Genomic DNA, 20,286 nt, shown 5'->3' with positions numbered 1-20,286 from the left:
CTCATGTAAACTGCTAGTAATTTAGTAAAATACAGACTTTTTTTTTGAAGGATTTATTTATTTATGCATGCAAGAACTGGGTATAGGCCAGAGGTGCCGGGTGGGGGGTGAGAGGATTCACCAGAGACAGAGTGGGGAGCAGAACAGGCAGATTGACTGAAATACACTGCTGAGGGAACAGCGGGGCGAGTCAGGAGAGGTCTGGTGCACCATGTGATAGCTCCCTGGCTGGGATCGAATTGGGCTGCAGTGACTGCAGATTGCTTCATAGTTGTGTCTCATCCCTTGTGCAACCAGGGAGACCCAAAATACAGAGCTTTGTACAGAAGGTAAAATTTCTGCCCTCTAGGAAGGAGTTTAACAGACTTGCTGAGGAACAGAGTCTAAACACATCAAAAGTTGATGAGCAATCCAGACAAGATTGAGATGCAGTGAAATCTTGGCTGGGAGAGTTTGGAGGTAGAGCCATTCGGAAGCTGGAGATGGTGAGGCTTAAGCCAAATTTGAAACACAGTGACTTCAGAGAGGAAATAAGTAAGTATGGCCAGTAGGGAAATATATAAGCAAAGACCTAGAGATAGGAAATGTGGATAGAGGGACAGTGAGTTTACCAATTGGCTAGATTTAAGAATTTATGTATGGAAAATAGTATGCAAGGATGGAAAAAATGGGGACAGATTGGAGGGCAAATAAACTTGAGCAAAGGGTGGAGAGACTTCATGCTAGAGGCAAAGAATCACAGAGACTTTAGTGATGACATGATGAAAATAATAATTAATTGTGTGGTGTACAGTAAAGATTCGAGGATAAAAGTGCAGTGGGAGATTAGTTAGAATGTCTTTCAGGTGTAGAGTGATCTTGAATGGGTTAAACATACCCCTAATTCTCATTTGCTTCATCCATTTAAGCAGAGTTTTTCTTAATAGAAGAGAAGCAAACTTCAACTGTATCCCAAAGACCAAAATAATGGCTTCCCCAACAAATCAGAAGTCACATTCATTGAAAAACTAGAGATGGCCCTGTTGAATGCATTGTTCCCTCCAAATTCTCCTTGGATGAAATTACTGTCCAAGGGAGTTGCTTACAATATCACCACAGTGATGAAAATGAGGAGACTAGAGTCAGAATTAGCACCACTCAAAGTCTGACCTCAGCCTCCAGCCCCCACCTTCCCCAACACTAACTGCTGCCTCCAGGCAGAGCCAAGAGGAAGTCCACAGCCACAAGTGGCTGTTTGTTTGAGCTTGGCTGGCAGTTCACCAGGGCCAGCCGTAGTCCTTGCACAACCACAAGCGTCAGTTAAAAAGAACAGGAAGGACACCTGGGCTTCAACCTTAAAATAAGATCTGTGAATCCCAGCAAAAAAAAAAAACACCCTCTGTGCAAGCTGCCTCTTCATGTTTGAATTACTCTTTGTGGGGTATTAATTCCTCTGTAGCTAGTGAAGTAAATGCACGCATGGAAGACATTTTAATGGGATGTTTCTCTTTGTTACAGGTTGCGTGTTTGTATGTATGCATGTATGCACACAAGTGTAAGCTACCCAGCTCTTACATGGAAAGACCAAGAAAATACCAAATAATATTTGCAACCAGGGAAAGACTACCCAATTTACTTTAATCTTTGAACAAACCAAGACATGGTATGTATTTTTCCCTAAAAGATCGATCTTTTCACCCATTAAACTTTGTTTATCCAAGTGACCCTCTTTAAATTATTCTCTCCATCCTCTGAACTCCTCCTTGTCTTTCAAATTCCTTCCTTGTCTGTCAGCCTGTTCCTCCAAACCTTCCTCCAGAGCATGTTGCCACATAGTACCTCCTTAGTATTGTTAGTTAACCTCCATAATAATACTAAGTTCCTACTGTACGTCCAACACAGTATAAGTGTCAGGAAAAACTGGTGCCTATACTCAAGGAGCTCTTTATCCATTAGAATAAATGAATAAACAAAGAGCTGGCCCTAGTAAAACGGGCCAGGACCTAATATGGCACACATGTTAAGCATTAGCCTTAGAGCCTGCCTAGAGCCTTTGCTAAGGGAACCACCTTACATAGCTTTCTTTATACTGTATGACCATACTGTGCTCCAATTTTAGCTGACAAACCAATGAAGAGAACATAGCCAAGAATACCAATCAGGAGGCCAGTCAGCAGCCTTATGAGATGCGGGACCCAAAGCAGTTGGCTCATGCAGAGGTGAGTCACTCATTCTTATTTTGGAAAATTAAAAAAAAAAATGTATGGCAGCAGTCAGTGGGAATAGCAATTAATGATTGTGAGGTAGGTGGTGGCAGAACAACCTTGATGGGTTGAGATGAGCCAAAGTCAACCACAATAGCAGCCAATATTTATTGAGTGCCTACTATGTGCCAGACTGTCTTGTATTAGTCACATCTTACAGTTGAGAAAATGAAGACATAGATGAAGTAATTTCTCTTTCCTGGGGTCTTAACCTTTCCAAGACCACTCTCCCACCACCTGACCTTCCTAGTCTACCCTGTTGTAACTTCTCTACTCAAAGTGTGGTCCATGGGCCAGAAGCAACAATGTTAGCTGGGAGTTATCAGAAATGCAGCATCTTCGTCCCACCCCAGACCTACTGAATCATAGTCTGCATTTTAACCAGATTCCCAGATGACTTGTTATCACATGAAGTTGGAGAATCATTTTGTATTATTTTACATTATATTACTTCTCACTGCTTATGAAAACCTGTACTTTTATCATCACTAAGAGTGACGGTTTGATAAAGACTGGAGTTTTGTTTGAATGCCATTACTCCTCTTTTCCCTCAGATCTTAAAACACATGGTAGGCATTTCAAAAATATTAATTGAAAAAACAAATCATGAGTGATTTTTCCAGAGCTGATGGATAGTTGAAACCACTACCGAGGAGTCAATAAGTGACTTCTTGTTCCAAGAATTCCTTCCTCTGGTTTCTGGGGGTGCTGGAGGCTGGTGGCCCTCAAATGAGTCTTTCTCTGGGAATCACCCTCAACAGCCTCACCCATCATCATGTCTCCTTCCTAGGGGTGACCTGCACCTAAGGAAATGTGGGAAGGGGAAAGCAAAGTCTAGACCAGCCCCTCTTCCTTCAGTTTGGAGCAACTCTGTGTGGCCATAAGCTCCAGGGCTCCCTGTGGGGTGCACTGAGATCTCAAGCTACTGCCTTGTACCCCAATTTTTACCTCTGTCCAGGAATCTATTCCTTCCTGTCTCTCAGGAATTGATCCCATTCCCACCCTCCCCGTATTTTCTGTGTCCAAATATCGATCCCAGAGTATGTTTCCTGGGGAATCCAACCTCAGACCAGTGGATACATGGGAAGGATGGGTCACATCAATGGTGGGCCCCTCAATAGACCCAGGAGTTCCTACTAAAGAGCTACCTTGGGCGACTTCCAAATCCAGAAGAGTCAGTTGTTCCTTCTCTGGATTTCCCAAAGCATGTCACCTTACAGTGAACCTCTATTTCTGTAATGAAAATAACTAGATGAGAGAAGTACAAAGAGGATTCCTAGGAAATACAGTGGATGTATGACTGATTTTAATGCAAGGGATAAAGGAGATTTCTAATTGTGCAGGTCTTGCCGCCAGTACAAGGTATTAAAGCCAGGCAGCAGTATAACTTAATAAGCAATAGGCACAAAGCATCCATGTAATAAGGAGCATAAGGCACCAGAAAAAAAGCATCCAAATATCAAAATTGAAGTATAAATAAAGAAAAATGAATGTTTTTGCCTATTGATGGCATGAATTAGCATCTGAATTTCAGCCATAAAGTGTACAATGCACTCAAACTGTAATCTCAGCTTCACAAAGTGGGCGAATTAGCCTCAAATAATATCCAAGAGGATTTTTTGGTGACTGAAGTACTTCAAGGATCTACAAATGGATCCCATTCAATAATACTGAAAGAAGAGTTCCAGAAAGAAAGAAAATGGATGAATAAGACAAGGTATCTAAATGATGATCCAATTTCAGCCATCAATGAGGTGTTGTTACCTCATGAATCTCTTAGACACACAGGGCTGAGCATCATCCTCCTACCTAAAATAAGTAAAACTCAGGGAAAAAATTACATAAAGCACAGTCGTGGAGACATCGGGCACCAGACAACAAATGACAATGGGCCCTGAAAGACAGGGAGGAAATGAAGTGAGCTCTATAATCTTCCCAGGGGGTCATGTGGGCCATGGTTTCTAGGCCATGGCACAGGTGGAGAAAACTCCAGGCAGGGCCCCGGGGTTGTCCTGAGTTAAGGAGACAGAGCTGAGAGTCTGGGAAGTCAGAACAGCTACAGTTCTCAGGGCGGACAACCTGAGATGACAGTTCTGCACAGAGAGAGAATTCCAGACCTTTCGAGGGTCCCTCTCAAGTATTCGGTTGAGGACTAACCAGTACGTGTGTGTCAAGAGGTTAGAGGGAAGAGTGCCCAGTAGAAGGAAAATATCAACTTTCCATGAAACACATCTGATCCCATCTAAGAAAACTTGAAAGTCAGATTCAGAAGTAACGTATCCAAGTCTCAGAACAAAGCTCAGAAAAACGAAAATATCCAGTACCCAGTAAGATACTATTCACAACGGCGGGCATCAAATTAAAAATTACCAGGCATACAAAGAAGCAGAAAATGCATCCCATCTGGGTCAGTTGAAACTGACCCAGAATGATACAGATGATAGAATTAAGAGATAAGGGCATCAAAACACATAGTACAACTATATCCCATATGTTCAAGAGACCAGAGGGAAGTTTGAACATGGCTAGCAGAGAAATGGAAGCAATTATCTTTAAAAATCAAACTTGGGGAAAGAGAGCACAGTAGACTGAGGTTTGCACTGAGAATCTTCGGAAGTCTTTGCATGCTCAACCCAGAGAAATGAAAAGCTCAGCCGAACCTCTCTTTGGCTCCTCTATCCATGAGCACCTGTAAGCCCTGGAGGGCTGCTGTTGGGGGCCCGGCTCAGTGGAGGGGCACTTCTGGCTTCCTCCAAAGGTTAGAGCTCAGGATGATGAAGCAAGGCCACCTGCCACAAAGGGGCAGCAGTTCCCTTCTTGTACAGCAACTGGTGCCAGGACGAGCAAGGAGATGGGAGGCTGGGGGACATGAGTTCTGGCCCTTTTCTCCTGCCCACCCCCAAACAACAGTGTAGTCTTTGCACAGTTCACGATCCCTCTCTGAACTCTGGTTTCTTCATCTATAAAGTAAGGATGGTGATGATAACAATAAGGAGGTTACTCATAGTAAAAGTGACGTTGTGGCAACAATTTGATGGCACGAAATGCATCTGCACGTTCTTTGTAAAGTCCACGTTTGTAATTGTTTTTGGCAAACCCCAGGAGCTATGCACCAGCATCTATGGTTCCGTCACATGCTCTTTCTCAGCTGCCACCCCGCCCCAGGAATCCCTTAGTCATCTTTATCTTTTTATTGCTGTGCCTTGACATTCCTTGGGGCATCACAGTTCATCAAAAATAAGATAAGAGCAAGTAGGACGCTTGAACAACTAAGAATGGGAGAGAAATTTTGAAAGCCTGTTGTTCTAGTTCTCCTTGTTGGTAACAGTGAGTTACACTTGCTGATTCTGTGGGTGGGGATTTGGGCAGCACGCCCAGGGCCCCAGCTGAGCAGATGTGAACTCCTGCGGGCTGGGATCATCAGGTTTCTTCTCTGACATGTCTGCACCTGAATTGGAAGGACTGGAAAGCTGGAGCAGCTACACGTGGACTCTCCATGGGCTTGGGCTTCTCAGAGTTTGACCACTGGATTCCAAGGACTGTCCAGAGAGTGTCTGGAAGGAGTAATGTGTGAGAACCAAGTAGAAGCCCTGACAGTCCACCATGGGTGGAGGTGCCCCCAAGCCCTCCCAGATTCAAGGGGAAGGGACACAGAACCTCCTCTCAGTGGGATTTCAGTGGGGCTCAATGGGAGAAGTGGTAAAATATTGGAGGGCATGTTTTAAAAGCATCAAATGTGTCTAAATTCTGCATAACAAAAGTAACATTTATTTCATGAAAGTAATTCTACCTTATAACATTATGTAAGTTCAGGTATTCATCGAGAGATTCAACGTGTGTATATATCATATTAAGGTCACAGCTACCCTGCACCATACCATTGTCCCTTTTTTTCATGATTTACACACACCGCCCCCACATCCATTCCCTTCTGGTAACCACTAATTGATCTTACAGTTCAAAAATTTAGTTTTGTTTTATTTCATTCATCTGCTTGCTGGTTTTTCTATATACCACATGAGCACTATTTTTTTAAGTAACATTAAGTGTATTCAGGCTTCCAGGACAAATGATGACCAATGGCACATGCTCTCTGTCCCTAGATGAGCTTAGCCCCAGAAAACCTTATCTTCAATATCTGGGTTATCTGCATCATCAGTACATTAAATCACTCTGCATTTTCACTGAGGATTGCAAATGCAGTGTGGTGGCAACTGTTAGAAGCATAGCATTCAAACCCTCCTATGAAATTATTAACAGGATGGAACCAATTGCAGAGTTACCTTCTGAGCTTAATTCGAACGACCTAGGACACCAAAAAAGAAACTGCTTTTTCCTAAAGTGAAGTGAAAATCTCAGAAAATTTACATGCCAGCATATTTAGACTAGAACTCCTAGCTGCAAGGGCTAGCAACACCCCCTCCAGAAAAAACAATTCCACTTAATAAAGACACAGATGATAAGTGACCTAGTAAAAAGAGGCCTGTTCCTACAGGTAGTAGGTTTGATACTTGTAAAGTTTTACAGAAAGAATGATGAGCCTGTTCTGAATTAGAAATACTTTGGCTTAACATTTATTGTGAGATAGAGAGGGATATATTTGCAAGTAAATGTACCCCCCTGAAAGTTAGCACAAGAGCTTGGGGAATCTCTGTTCTCAGGAACCTGCCAAAGTCACCCCAAAAAGTTGAGCTCAGAAAAAATGAAGGAAACTCATAAGCTGGAATCTCAATTTGGGGACACCCTTCTCTTTTAGTTTGAACAAAAATATAGCTCTTGATTTAGACAGAAAGGCAAAAATCACCAAAAGTAAAGAGAGAGATGTTGTGTTCCAACATGGTAGGGTAAGAAGCCGCACAAGTGCCTCTTTTAACAAAGAGGAATCAGTGATGCCTTCCAATTTTTATTTATACATGGAGTGCCCGATGACTCAGAAAGGCAACACAGTATGGTTGGAAACGTGGGCACAGGAACATATGCATTCACTCTAACTTCTAGCTATGTCACTTTGAGCAATCGCCTTGTCTTCCCTAAACTTTAGTATCTGCATCTATAAAATGGAGGGAGAGGAATGACTCTAGCTTTCTCATAAACCATGCTGACCATGGTTGTAAAACTTACTCTAGTATAATCCATTCAAAATGTTTCCTAAAGCCTGCTTTTTTTTTTTTTTTTTTAAAGATTTATTTATTTATTTATTTATACAAGCACTGGGTACAGTCAGAAGCGCGGGAGGGTGAGAGAATTCACCAGAGCCAGAGCAGGACACAGAACAGGCAGACTGACCAAGTATACTGCTGAGGGGAGCAGCGGGCGGCAGGAGAGGTCTGCGCGCCATGTGGGACCTCGCCCGGCGGCCGGGGATCAAACTGGCGCTGCCGAGGCTGCGGGCAGCTTTGCAACCCAGCGCTCAACCGATGCGCCACCAGGGAGGCCCTCCTAAAGCCTGATTTTTATAAATTTTTATTTTCTTAGAGTTTACATTAACTTAAGTCTATAAAGATAGTGTATGCATGCTATAGTAAATCTGAAAATTAGAGAAATATACATAGAAATGCAAAAGTCCCCCATAACCCTGCCACTAGAAGCAATTTTTTGTTAACATTTTCGTTGATTTTTAGACTTTTTGCAAAACATTTTCTCCCTCCGAGATCTCAATGGAGTTGTAATTTTGTGTCCTCTATTTTTCCCATTTCACTATAGAATCTTTCTGGGACATCCCTTTGAATAGTGGTATAGTCTTCCTCTGTACAGTCGTGTGCCTAAACTGTAAAAACATTTTCTAGAAGGGGAAAAAAAGGGTCTTTTTGTTTTACTTGGGAGAGAAGACACCAGAGCCACCTGCAGCTGGTTGGGCTGCTGAAGGCAGTGGCAGCTTTTGAGGTATAAAAGCATTAATAGTAGAAAGCACTAGATCTGCCCTCTGAGAGCACATGGTCACCACTAGAACAGGTTTCTGGATTTCCAAGTGCAAATTCTTGCAGAATTTCATTGAGAATATTGCAAACCTATTACTTTCACAAGGAAATGATTTCAATTTTCTGACTTTCATTTAAATATCTCCTGTCACATCTACATCTTTAAAAGTCTTGTTTTAGAAAACATGGCCTTGTGGTTAAATACTGCCTTCCTGCCTATCACAAAGTGTTCTGAGAAATCAACAAGTAATTAAGGAAAGATATTTATTAATAAATATATATATGATGCAATTTCCAGACATACATGAACAATGTTGGAAAAAAGTTCAGATATGTCTCTGCTCACAGAATATTCGTTGCATTGACTTTGTACTTAACATTTTTTAAATCTTCATTATTCATCCTTGTTTTGGTCATTCTTGCCTAAACGTTTAATTCTATTGAAGTTTCCTATATTTGTTATTAAACTTCTTTACCCTCTGGTCTGGGGTTTTTTTCCTTTCATAAGCCACCAGGACCAAACAGAAAACACCCTGAAATGCAAACAGTCTCAGAATTATTACACCTATTACTTTTTATTAGTAGTAAAAAAAAGGGGGGGGGCAAGGAACAATTCTATTTATGCAGAGCATAGAACATAAATAATAATAAAACATTAAAACTACTTGCATGATATTCATTTAATTCTAATAAAAAGTAGGTTTAGGTATTGCCTCAATGATAGCAAACACGGTGCAGTTTTGTTTTTGACCAGTATTTATATCCAAAAAACATTTTGGTTCAGGAAATAAAGTAGTGATAAAAAATTACAGTCTTTGAATATTGGGCTTTCACTAGTCCCCTGCTGCCCTTTATTGTATGTTTCAGTAAAATACAGTACATCTTGCTGTTTTATTTCATTGTTTGTGGCCCGTGCAAAATTCTATTGTCCAGCTGCCCGGCATAAATGAACAACAAATCAGAAGAACCAGAGAGACACTTTAACTGATTAAACTGGGTCTGGAATTTTCCTTTTACTGCTAAATTGTCACCTTATTGCAATTATTTTTACACATTGTGATTATTTTTACATGTTGTGATTATTTCTGCAAAATTAGTCAGAGGACTAAGGCTATATAGCACTCCATATTAAAATCTTAAAATATCAAGCCCAGTAAAGAGTTCAAAAGTTGTCTTTTCCTCCCTAAAATTATTTAAATCAGCTCATTAGTGGAGTTTGGGTAAGAAGGCTTTGTTTTTTAACTGAAGACTTACCGTTTTTTGGTGGTTTTTTTTTTTTTTTTCCTTTGGTAAAAATTATTTGGCCTAAGGAACTTTGTCATAAATTGAAGGAAAATAACACGATTTTGTTACAAAATGAAGTGAAGGGCAAAATAGAATGAAAATTCAGTTCACATTTGACCCAGAGAGTAATTTAGAGCTAGATAAATAGGCTGTAGTACATAGGAGGAATTTCAGAAAATATTAGAACAATAAATATAAAATTTAACACATGAAAACATTTTTGCTACATTCAAGGATCTCCTTTAGATGTACAGGGTAAAGCAGGACATGTCATCTGAAGATGAGGGAAATATCATGTTTCAACCAAAACCAGAGATGTATCTTTATCAAGACAAGGTGTATGTAGACAACATGCAAAACCAGAACTAAAGTGTACAGATGCATGAAATGTGCACTGCACAACTCCAGGGGGAGCCATTCGGTATGAATGTGCCTTGATTAAATCTTATTAACTTTGTGCCATCTATTCAGGAATATTCAATTGCAAGAAAGTCAGAACAAAATTTACTTTTTTAGGACCTAAAATTTAAAAAAAGAAGTGTTGCAAAGTCAAAGAAAATTGACAGATAATAGATTTAAGTCCACTAAGTTTCATAAGCTACACACATAAGCGATAAAATTTCATTAGAGGAGCCTACCTAGAGTTGAATTGTAGAGTGATTTTTAAGGTATGTAAGAGAACAATTTTCAAATGCTTCAGGAACATTCCCTACCAACAGACAAATAATTTGTTATGATATGTGGTCATTTTCCAGACATAAGAGTAAATCTGGCTAGAATTCCCCCTATCTGGTTATACCTAAGTAACTACTTTTTGTACTGGACAGTAATAAAATGACATATATTTTCAAAAATTGTGCTACTCAGCTTTGTCACCAATTTAGACTCACTTTTTTTTTTTAATCTTATATGTGTATTCATGAGGTTTAAGTGCACCTTAGGGAGAGACTCATGTATTTGTTTCATTCTAATTCTATCATGTTTAACTGAAGAAAGTAAAACTTCAGCTAGCAAACTATTTCAAATGGCAAATTTTTACTGACAGGTGCCATCTCTACTGAGTCTGTCAGTCTCTTAAAAAAGTACCTGTTCTTGTCACCTAACTTTATAGGCAAATATAAAGATGTCTGGATGATTAACACCAGGTGATCTACATATGTTAATATATGCCAGAGAAGGACCTTTAACTCTTCCTTTAATTACTTTGGTTTCCTTGGCCTGAACAAAGGAGCCCCGATTATCCAGACCACTGCCAATGCCAACTGGTTGATCATCGACTCAAGATATGGCCTCACTGATGGTACAAGTGGTTAAGTCTCAGCACTATGAAGCTACCAGCAGCCACTGCAGCACGAGGTCAATCCCCAGCCATGGCACAGCAGACCTCTCCTATCTCACCCGCTGCTCCCCTCAGTAGTGTATTTCAGTCGATCAGCCTGTTCTGCTCCCCACTCTGCCTCTGGTGAATCCTCTCACACACGCACCCCCCACACCTCTGCCTTACACCCCAGCTCTAATATGCATAAAAAAATAATTCTTTTTAAAAAAGAAGATTTGTCCATAAGAACAAAGCAACCCTGTTGACTAAAACCATATAGGTCCAAATCTTTTTCTTAGGTGTGTTTCCTCATCTGGACTAACCACTGCTCTACCCAGGCAGGAAAACCCAATCCCCAGTTTATATACACACCAACAGGCATTCAGATATTCTGTCAGCAGGGATTAGAAATATGAATTTCTCTTGTGGTGAGGGACTTGTCACTTATATCTCAATAAAAGGAGGGTGGGGGAGAGAGAGAGACTTCTTCTGCAGGGCAAGGAATCCCTCCACTGGCATCTCTGGTATGGGAAATGGCTGGAATTCTCAGAGTGCCAAGGTGCAGGCGAATGATTAACACATCTCCATCAATCACTGCAGATTTAAGGTTTAAATATGTACTAAAAATGGCAGGGGCTCTTGGGTCTGCTATTTATAAATGCAGGCCTTTTTCTTTTGCCTCTCCTCCACCTCCTCCTCTGGATCAAAGAGAGAACTCGGAGTCACTGAAAAACAATGGTAAATGTTTGCATTGCTGAAATTCACGCTGGTGCCATAAGTGGATTTAAGGCAGACTGGGCTCTATAAACAAATAAAAAGATGGCATCCAAATGAAAATATGTAGAAAAGATACTGGGGGAAAAAATGCTTCGGAGAAGCAGTCTGGTTAGTTGTAAAATGACTTTAAATTAGGCTTTAAAAAGGATTGCTAAATCTTGACACATATATGAGCAGCTTATTATCATGCAATTGTGCCGTAGTTGCTTGATCTTGTTACTGATTCGTCACATATGAATAAATGATTAATTACCAGAAAGGCTAAAACAGAGTAGAGTGAGAGTACTGATGCTCACCCTGAAAGAGGGGCTTAAACACGTTTATTGCCCTTTAAGTGCATTTCATTAAGGCCAATTAAGGACTTTCATGTCTTATTAGAAAAATGAAGTAGATTTATGAGGTTTTCGTAGGTTGTAAATGCTGGGGCTAGCAGATATAAAACCGAGCAGAAATGTGGTAGTTAAGAGCTAAGAAAATATACACGAATGCTCCCAGAAAGCAAATATTTAATGGCAGTAAAAAGCCAGTTCAACATGAAGGCGATCTTTAAATAAAGAAAGGGCCTAATTTTTATTACTTATTATCTAGTCACTGTAAACTTCAGGATTTGCACACTCATGGGAAAGGTTTCTCTCTGTAGTTCAGAACCCTAATTCCAGGTTGGTGGGGGAAGATAAGTCGGGGGGAGGGGAGGCTAGAGAGGGAAGAGCTAATCCTAAAATGGCCTAAGAGCCAGAGTCCTTTCCTCAAAGCATCGGCATCTGCCAATAAAAATATTCTTCTAATTCCAGGGTGAAAAACGCATTCTTGAAAGAGAGGAAGCTGGGAAGTAAATCCAACACAGACGTGGATGTTAATAAATAAACAGCAAACAAATTTCACTGGCGCTGGTGTGAGCCCCGGGCCTGACTTCCACTTTCTGGTCCCGTCAGAGGGTGTCAGAGCATTAGCCCCACCAAATGGTCATCATCCACCCTGGATTCGAGGATTCATTTTCAAGGCAAACCACCAAGACAGGTTAGTAAGCTTTTTCTCTTGCCCTTTGAGTAATGGTTATCACCCCACACCATTGTAGCCTTGGGTTGATTTATTTATTCAACATTCCAGCAGCAACTTTACTCTTTCTCTTTCTCTCTCTCTTTCACTTACACACACACACACACACACACACACACACACACACTCACACACACACACACACACATGTGCTTAATATTTTCTGTGGATACTCTTGCGACTGTAGGAACATGCATGTATGAGTGTTTGTAAAATGCACATTTTTACCTTGCACAACATGATGGAAAGCCTCCACTCTTTTTTTTTTTTTTTACATACCCTCTTGGATAAATAATTTAAAACCATATGAAACTCCTTCAAGGAAATATCAACTGAAGATGTACACTCACAACTTTTTAAGCTCAAATCTCTCCTCCTCTAAAAAAAAATAAATAAATGAATATTGGCAAGACAGGAGATTATGTCTTCCTGATTTTTTTTTCTAAACTCAAGAGAAGTGCCATACAGCACATGAAAGATATCCAAAACTCACCAACAGTTTTGTAGCACTTTTAAATAAGCATCTCGGTTTTGCCTGTTGAAAACTCATTTGTTGCCACATGCACAAAAACAGACTGAACATGGGATTTTTGTACTTCTTCAAGGACAAGGCAAATTTTTCTGCTGAAAACCTTTAAAATGGCATTACTAGAAGATTTAACAGCAGGGAATCAGATTAACTGCTGTCTTAGAAGAAACAATGAAGAGGGGGTCAATGATATGTATAAATAAAAGGACCTAAATGCACATCCCTGGCAAAAAAAAAAAATCAAAACAGCAACAAACACATAAGACAGCAAACAAAATATTAATTTCAATGTCCTTAGTATAACTCTATTTTGTACTGTGAATTTGATTTTCCAAACAAATAATGGCCTGGACACAGACCTAAAGCAACTAGCCATGTATCTGTTCAGACTCTGCAAAGAATTTTATTGAACCGAAATGTGATGAGCATCTGTCCTTGGTGATTTATTCCAAACAGCAGAGATGTTATAAAATGAACACATTGCATCTCCTGCTATAAAAGAGAAACAAAATGATCTTTTAGTTAATATCCAATCAAACTTCAAGACACCTTATGGAACACAAGGATTTCATGGGATCATTTCATTCCTTTGCACCTTTCTCCACAATGCTAAAACAGGATTAACTTAAGAATTTCTAAAATGCAGAGCTAAATGCGTATAACGGGTTTTGTTTTTTTCCAGATCAACAGATGCCACTTGATTTTTATTTTTATTTTGACAACCCAAACTGTAGGCCCAGGCTAGGGTGCTAATTACCAATAAGTTCTTATTAAAGAACCAAGAGTGCTTTTTTAGAAAGTTCAATACCAATTTGGGCCTCCGGGCTACTGAGTTACAAATAGGAGCAGAACCTTTTCAAGTCCAGGATTGGATATACATTTTGTCAGGCACAATAGACTATTTCTGGGAGAATTGCTGCTAAAAAGAAAAAAGAGGTTGGGTTTAAAAGCCTTCAAAGACTTCTAGCCTGTGAGTCTTGTTCCACAAAAGAATTTCAGATGACTTGTGGTACAGATGAATCCCAAATAAATTAATGCCCACGGGACATTAAAATTACAATTCGCGCCCCAAATATTTCCACAATACAGCAGTTTGAGATTGTCAAATAAAAACAATACAGGTTTTATTTAATCTATCCAATTTATTTTTAAGAAGTTCATTAAAACTAGGGAATTAAACTTTCAAGTGATGAAAAGGTAATTTCTGTTTATATCCAACTCAGAAAAAAAAAGTCTCAAATTATTAGAGTTAGAACAAAATGAGTTTTTAATATTAGGCAAAGAGAATGCTTTCTATTGAATCATAGAACTAAATCTGCCAACACAAAGAATAGGGATGAGATAAGGGAGGATTTAGCATATTCCAGAAGAGCTGGAAAATTTCAAACCTGATGTGGACTGATTGCTCTGAATTTTTTAGGTTGGTTGTCCATAAATCTTCGTTGTAATGAAAAAGCTGCCAAGCCTGGCATTTTCATTTCGGCTCTTCAAATTCTAATGAAATTCTATACATAGAATTTCATGTATAGAAATTCTATGTATAGAATTCATGAAATTCTATGTATAGAATTTCATATTTGGCATACCTAGTACATATGGTCAGGTAACGCTTTGTGGCACCACCTTGGGGTAGAAAATTTTGAAATAGAGGAGCAACTTCAAAGAAGTAGATATAAATCTGATCAGCCCTTGAAATATTAAGACTGGCTTTGGAAAAACCCCCAATCTCATTTCAAGGTAACCAGCGGTATTTCAGTGACAAAGACCTAAGGACTTAAAGCAAAGGTCACAACCAACCAACCTCCCAAGCTACATTTCAGCCTTGTATGGCTGATTTTGTAGGGTCACATTGTGTTTTTAAAGCAAGTTGGCCAATATGTAAAAATCTGATTTTATCAGGTTTCAGCTTCTTTTGAAAAATTGGAAGATCTGAAACAATGGGCCCAAATTGTCTCTGGTAATAGTGGGCAGGAACAGAGTGTGTTCGATTTCTCTAGTCCCCTCCAAGCACCCGCCTACCCCCACCTCCAAGTCCCTATCTTCTAAGTACAGCTGCTCCTCCTAGATGTCTGGCCCTTTAGCTTGGGTCCCAGGCTCATAGTCTCTCATCCTTTTCTCCAAACTCCTCAAGATGGTCACATTTCTTATTTCAGAGAATGGCTAACCAGAAAGAAAAAAGAACTGAAAGATACGTAGAGACAAAGTGACTTACCTAAAAGTCGGTTACGAAATAAAATTCTGAATATTGATTCAGCATATTTTTAATGAGCAAGCTAGGGCCACCTGGTTTTGTCAGTAAATTTTCACTAGAATATTGCCACCTTCACTTGTTTACATATTATGTAAGTTTGCCTCAGACCACAATTTTGAGAGCCCAATGACCTATAAAACCTAAATATTTTTATCTTGCCCTTTACAAAAAAAGTATGCCAACTCCATCCCTCCAGTACTCTAGATTTAGGGATGGGCTCCCATTTCTAGAGCTCACAAATGATGCTAATGCTTCACTTAGGGACCCTTGCTCTTTCCCATAGTGCTTTGCATCAGCTAAGGTCAACTGCCTGAGCCCATCACTTTATTTTCTGGGTGGGTGTGGCCACAGTTTCAAATTCAGAAAGTATTCCATTAATAGAATTATTTCTTCAGTAATATATACCTAAGACTTGGAATATCCTTGCTGCCCACCTCAGGAGATGCCAGTGCTGACAGTAATTATGAACTGGCTGGATCCTGGTTTACTTTAAAAAAAAAAAAAAAACAACAACAACAACAATGAGAACTCTTTTTTTTATAGATTTTATTTATTTATACAAGCACTGGGGTACAGGTCAGAGGTGCGGGAAGGTGAGAGAATTCACCAGAGAGAGCGGGGAACAGAACAGGCAGACTGACAGAATACACTGCTGAGGGGAGCAGCTGGCGAGGCAGGAGAGGTCTGCCACACCACGTGGGTTTCTCCCTGGCTGGCCAGGAATCGAACCCACACTGCAGAGGCTGCAGACAGCTTCACAGTGTGATGGTCAACCTGCTGCACCGCCGGGGAGGCCCCTGGTTTACATTTTTAAAATAATACATTCAGGGAGTTAAATTGCTTTATTTAGCAAATATTTTTTTATCAAATGTTCCATGTAGCCCAGAGGATCTCAAAATCCAATTTCTTCTACTTTGTTAAAAGCAATAAATTCGATAGAAAGGAGGGTCAAATCAATAAAAGAAAAATGACACAGGCCAACAGATTGATAGGAGTTGTACTTCCTGCCCCAGCTGACAAAAATATCATAGCACTAGGGCCTATCTGGTGGTGCAGGGGTTAAAGTCTCAGCACTATCAAGCTATCACCAGCCACTTTTCACTTCGGCATGAGGATCCCCGGCCAGAGAGCTACCCACATGGTGCAGCAGACCTCTCCTGTCTCGCCTGCCGCACCCCTCAGCAGTGTGTCTCAGTAGATCCACCTGTTCTGCTCCTCACTCTGTCTCTGGTGCATCCTCTCACCACCTTCCCTGCATCTCTAGCCTATACCCCAGTTCTTGTATGCATAAATAAATAAAATAAATCTAAAAAAATTCATAAAATTAGCCAACACCTAGTTAGGTCTTACTCTGTGCCTTCTAGTGAACATGACTTTGTCATGTGGCATTCACAGGAACCCCATGAGATAGGTGTTGTTACCCTCAAACTCATTTTATAGAGGAACAAACTGAGATTTAAAGAGGTTCAGCAATTTACTCAAGGTTAAGATGCTAATTAAGAGCAGGACGAGACTAGAATTCAGGTCTGACTTCAGAGACAGCTCCATTGAGATCTCATGAAGCAAAAGAGATTGTCATTGAGACAAACTTCTTTCCTATAGAAACTGATCAATGAAGCTGGAGAGGGTAATGCTAAATGAAATAAGTAGGAAAGAGAAAGACAAATACTGGACAGTGTCACATATATATGGCATATAGAGAAATCCAACAAGGGATCAGGTAAAGCCAAACTAAGAGCTAACCCCAGAAAGCTGACTATACAACTGACACATCCATATTGGGAGGGGGAAAGGCCAGGGGAACATGGGGAAGGCGTGCAATGGATGATGGCGGTGAACTATGGATGTCTTGGTGTGATGGCGGGTGTGTTGTGGTAACAACACCTAAGAAGGGAGGTCCTATATGTCTAATACACAAGCAATGATGTAAAGCAATGCTACCTCAATGAAAAAGAGAGAGAGAGAGAAAGAAATGAGTAATGAGTAATCATGGCTTAGTAAGGTTACTGGTTGGAACTTTAGGTCCAAGATTGCTCAAATTCCCAAAGCTCACTCAGATACTGTGCATGCAAAGGAAATCACCTTCTGTTCAGTTAACATTCATCCTTCCATTTGAACTTTATGTATAATTATGATGAGCAATAGTGAGTCAAAAGGAGAGCAAATACCTGAAGATTCTGGAATTAAAATGTCAAAAGGACATGTCAAAAGTACTCATGTACAAAGATGTTCCAAAGGTGAGAATTTCTGAATTGTGTCTGTTTCTATGAAGCTTTGCTTCTAATTGGTGAGCTGTTCAGGTGGATTTTTCTTTCCATGATAAGAGGGGTTTCCCCTCAAGGGATAAATGTACTTACTAACTGATGCTCCCCCCACCCACCGACCCCTCACCAGCAGAATGTGAGCCAATATGCCTTACCCAGGGGGAACTCAACTCAATGCCTTGCGGTTGACAAATACCATAAATGTATTACTTGCTCTTGCACCCCAGAGAACCCACTCTCTTTTGTCAAGTCCAGTCTCTGATAATGAGATGAAATCATCTTTGGTTAAGGAATTGACAGATTCAAAGAGAAGAGCCTTTTGAAATTCCTTTATTACTATTTTTGATTTTGTTTCCTCCTTGTTTAACTTCATTAGGAACTTTTTTTCTATCACTAAAATGAAAATAAGCTTTGTGTCTAATACACAAGCTTTTGTGTTTCGTTTTACATCTTCCTACCGAGGAAAGGGTGGTCCCATTCCACCAGCTCTCTGGCTAACAATGGCCAGTAATTGGAGAGAAGCTTCCCCCTCCCTTTTTTAGCAGCAAAAGCACCTCTTCTGAGCAGGCGCCTGGGGAGGAATGTGTCATAAAGGCACATTCCTCATAATCAAGGATAATTCAAAAGGGAAACAGTGACCGAACATCCACAGGAGCCAACAGAAGCCTAATCCTGAGCCCAGTTCTGCAGACGGGGACACAGGCTGCTGCAAAGCCAGGGCAGATGCCAGGGAAGGGACCAGCCACAAACCGAACAGAAGTCCAGTCCAGAGCTTGGCATCTGGGTCCTTCGGCTGCCAGCCTTGCCTCGTGAGTAGCCACAATGTTTGGCTCCTGTGCAGAAAACAACAGAGGATGAGGCTAAAGAGGTCCATGCTCTGTCCTGCCAGCAACAGGACGAGGCAGTGCCAAGGAAGGCTGCAGTGCCACGCTGTGCCAGTGTGCCTTGGAACGGTTTTTTTATTTTCTAAAGGGACAACAGAATTCCTGCAAAAAGAAAAGACCAGATCCAACACTCAAACCATTTCTCCCATTTTCCTTTAAAAAAAAAATTTGCTATTCCTATCCACAGTCCATTATTTCACGAGGCTGGTGCAGCCATGTCTCATTCTGCTTCTCTCCCACAGCAGTAGCCGCGCATCAAAACCAAGTCGGCAATTTGGTTCACAACCATTACAAAACTTCTATTTCTGATCCCCCACCACCACTGTTATTATTTGCTGTTATCCAGCTTCCAGAATAAATTGTCAGTAGAATGTGTTGAGTAGGGCTGGGCTGGCAGAATTGATCGGGATAGACAGAGAGAGAGCATCTTGGTTAGAGTTGAGTAAGTCATTCCAATGCAGAAGATTTGCAAGAGGCTTCCAAGGATGTTTTGTGACTGTTCAACTGGGAAAACTGTAAGAAATTGTAAAATGCCAGAAGTGAAATATACACCTAGACGCCATGATTCTTGAAACATCAGAAATCAAGGGAAGTAGGGCATAGAATCCTTTGCCCATTGACAGTAGATAAAGGAAGAAGAAGAAGAAGAAGAAAATCCATGATGGCTATAGAGACCCTTCATTCATTGTCTTACCCAACTGCATTCTCAGACTTGCCACTCAGAAAAACTCAAGCCTAGCTTATTTTTTTATCAGAAAATGTAATCTCTTGTCATCACGGAGAAGACCTTGATTTTGTCAGTTCACGCCAGGTCTCATAGAAGATGAGCAAATTAGCATTCTCTGTGAATTTTTCAATATAAAATTGAAGGACATTTCATTTATTTATTTATTTATTTATTTATTTTTAATTTAAATATTTTATTTTATATAATTCTTACATCTTTTTTCATCTTTGCACAATGTATGCATTTTCTTTTCTTTTTTTTATTTATTAAGGGAGATATTCCAGGTTCTCATTTTCCTGTTCAAAATCCAGATGAATAGATCCTAAGGTGAAAAGTTAAAATCTTACCTACTTTTTACATGTCCTCTTGTTTGCTAATGCTGCTGCTTAATGATTGATAAATAAAACGTGGGCCATCCTAAAATGCATACATCCCAAAATGCAATACATGGTTTTTGGAGATCAACCAAGGTTTTCAAGCTGACCTAGAGTGTCTTCCTGTTCCCTCCCATGGATCAAATGACACAATCCTTTCCTGGCTGTGATGTCACTATTCCCTTCCTATCAGTCTTTTGCTCAGTGTTGTTTATGCAGTGACAGTCTCCTTGGCGAAAGCGGTCCTGATTTCTAGTTTTCTTTTATCTTCTACAACATCTGGCCCAAGGCTGGGCCCTGGATAACAATTTGAAATTTTAGAAAAGATTACTTGCTTTGCAAATTGAAATTTATCTCTGTCTGTATCATGAAAAATAAAGTTTTTCATAAGACTTATACCTAGGTGAAAATTAATATTTTCAATGTGAATTGTTGTCGCTTATGGGATGCTGACTATGTATACAGAAGTTAAAAGAAACTTAACTACTATTCAAAGGAGCTTAAGTTTAGTGGCTGTGGTCAAAATAACAAACTGTGACTTGCTCTCAGATACTTACTATGAAAAAAGGACACATGTATTTCATCACAATCTCTGGAATACCCCCAAATATTATTCCGTAGTCCACGTATAGACTATATGTATTGTTTAATATCATGCTAA

The 20,286-nt window shown here is 40.1% G+C and overlaps 1 long non-coding RNA gene across 1 annotated transcript in view; it reads left to right on the top strand.

The window, feature by feature from the left end:
- Positions 1-2,167: 2,167 nt before the first annotated feature.
- LOC119256703 (uncharacterized) overlaps positions 2,168-20,286 on the top strand; it is a 31,659-nt gene continuing 13,540 nt past the window's right edge. The window contains exons 1-2 of the long non-coding RNA XR_005127862.2: positions 2,168-2,198; positions 12,332-12,557. This is a non-coding gene — a long non-coding RNA (uncharacterized LOC119256703). The remainder of the gene's footprint in view (positions 2,199-12,331; positions 12,558-20,286) is intronic.

The sequence above is a fragment of the Talpa occidentalis genome, unplaced genomic scaffold, assembly GCF_014898055.3.
Source record: "Talpa occidentalis isolate TD23 unplaced genomic scaffold, MPIMG_talOcc4v2.1 talOcc4.396, whole genome shotgun sequence".
Lineage (NCBI taxonomy): Eukaryota > Metazoa > Chordata > Mammalia > Eulipotyphla > Talpidae > Talpa > Talpa occidentalis.
This window is presented reverse-complemented; position numbering and strand designations above follow the sequence as displayed.